The following is a 2,533-nucleotide window of genomic DNA, read 5'->3' as shown; positions in this document are numbered from 1 at the left end:
TTCGGTTCGCTCGCTGTTACAAGGGGAATCCTGGTAAGTTTCTTTTCCTTTGCTTATTGATATGCTTAAACTCAGCCTGTAATCCCGCCTAACCTGGGGTCGCAATGCGAGCACTGTCCTTGCGATGCTGAAAGGGTTCAAGGGTCTCGATCGACGAACGCACATGACTCTGAACGAGGTTGCTTACAGTATTACCACTAATCGTCGCGACGATGATATCGTCGAGGACACGAATTAAAGTCAACTGCTAGCTGTGAACCACGGGAGGCCAAATTCTTCCCGCAGCCCAACTGAGGCTCGAGAGTTCATGGTTGGAAGGGGACGAAGATGCGAGACACCCAGGCAGATGTACCCTCGGTCTAATGGCTTGGGGCACAACTTACGTTCAAAGACTCGATGGTTCATGGGATTCTGCAATTCACACGAAGTATAGCATTTCGCTACATTCTTCATCGATGAAAGAGCAAGATATCTGTTGTCGAGAGTCGTTCTCTATATTTTGTGATAATAGAACAACATCACAGAAGCACTGACACCGTGAATGGTGCAGCGACAGAAGACATGCCCCTTTTTTTGTTTTGATTCCTTAGCGCGATTCGCGCGGGGGTTTGTTCGTTTTGCCTCGAAGAGGTTAATCCTGACATCTCACCCTACCCGATGGGGAAAGGGACGATAAGACTGACCCCTCAGAGACATGGGGGTGGCGAGAGACGAGGATGCACCCGCGCCACCTTCGGTGTTGTTTACAACGCTTTCACGGGTCGTTCTGCTAGGCAGGTTTCAACAATGATCCTTCCGCGCAAGTTCACCTACGGAAACCTTGTTACGACTTCTCCTTCCTCTAAATGATAAGGTTTAGTGAACTTCTCGTGATGTCGCGGGCAGTGAACCACCCACATCGTCGTGATCTGAACACTTCACCGAACCATTCAATCGGTAAGAGCGACGGGCGGTGTGTACAAAGGGCAAGGACGTAGCCAACGCGAGTTGATTACTCACTCTTACTAAGAATTCCTCGTTGAAGACCAACAATTACAATGATCTATCCCCATCATGATGAAATTTCAAAGATTACCCAGGCCTTTCAGCCAAGGTTATAGACTCGTTGAATAAATCAGTGTAGCGCGTGTGTGCCCAGAACATCTAAGGGCATCACAGACCTGTTAGTGCCTCAAACTTCCTTTACCTAAAAGTCCATAGTCCCTCTACGAGCCCCAAACTTTTGTTCTTGATTAATGAAAACATCATTGGCAAATGCTTCGCAGTTGTTCGTATTTCATAAATCCAAGAATTTCACCTCTGACTATGAAATACGAATGCCTCTGACTGTCCTTGTTAATCATTACTTCGATCCCAAAGGCCAACACAATAGGATCGAAATCCTATGATGTTATCCTATGCTAATGTATACAAGCGTAGGCCTGATTTCAGCACTCTAATTTCTTCAAAGTAATAGCATTGGAGGAATGACCTGGCCAATTAAGGCCAGGAGCACATCACCGGTAGTAGGGACGAGTAGACCGGTACTCATCGTGAGGCAGATCGATCGATCCACCCCTAAGTCTAACTATGAGTTTTTTAACTGCAACAACATAAATATACGTTATTGGAGCTGGACTTACTGCGGTTTCTAGCACCAGACTTGCCCTCCAATGGATCCTCGCTAAGGGATTTAGATTGTACTCATTCCAATTACCAAACTCATAGAACCCGGTATTGTTATTTATTGTCACTACCTCCCCGTGTCAGGATTGGGTAATTTGTACACCTGTTGCCTTCTTTGGATGTGGTAGCCATTTCTCAAGCTCCCTCTCTAGAATCAAACCCTAATTCTCCATCACCCGTCACCACCACAATAGGCCACTATCCTACCATCAAAATTTTATAGGGCAGAAATTTGAATTATGAGTCATTGGCACAAAAGTCGTATGATCCGTTGAGTTATCATGAATCATTAGAGCAACGGGCAAAGCCCGCGTCGACCTTTTATCTAATAAATGCATCCCTTCTAAAAGTCAAGGTTTGTTGCACGTATTAGCTCTAGAATTACTACTGTTATCTGAGTAGCAAATAGATTTAATGAGCCATTCGCAGTTTCACAGTCTAAATTTGTTCATTCTTTTGTCATGGGCTGTACATGGGAGCCCGCAACCATGACACATTCATGTGATCCATCAAGTGGGAAGGAGGTCATTTAGCCCGATCAGACTGACCTACCGCTTAAAGAGGTTGAAGGCCCATCTACAAGCTTGACACATATGGAAACATAATCTTCGAGAATATGCAATCGTAGATATGATATGTAATCTTAGAAGATATGATTTTATAATCTTAGAGATTTGATTTGTAGATACCTTTTGATCTTAGCTGTTGATGTACTTGATCTGTATCGTTGGATTTGGGGAGGCTCTTCTATAAATAGAGGCCTCTCCCCTCATTGTAAATCACTTGAGTTTTGAAGAGCAACAATAATTCTTGAGAGTATTCACTCAAACTTCTCTCTCTTGTGTTCTTGATTTTCTATGGCTTGTTC

General features: G+C 44.2%; 1 non-coding gene across 1 annotated transcript; it reads right to left on the bottom strand.

Annotated features, from left to right (window-relative positions):
- Positions 1 to 332: 332 nt before the first annotated feature.
- On the bottom strand, positions 333 to 487 carry LOC128041475 (5.8S ribosomal RNA). Its single transcript, XR_008196495.1, has one exon. It is a non-coding gene; the product is annotated as a 5.8S ribosomal RNA (ribosomal RNA).
- Positions 488 to 2,533: the final 2,046 nt, after the last annotated feature.

Source organism: Gossypium raimondii, chromosome 5 (assembly GCF_025698545.1).
Source record: "Gossypium raimondii isolate GPD5lz chromosome 5, ASM2569854v1, whole genome shotgun sequence".
Taxonomy (NCBI): Eukaryota; Viridiplantae; Streptophyta; class Magnoliopsida; order Malvales; family Malvaceae; genus Gossypium; species Gossypium raimondii.
This window is presented reverse-complemented; position numbering and strand designations above follow the sequence as displayed.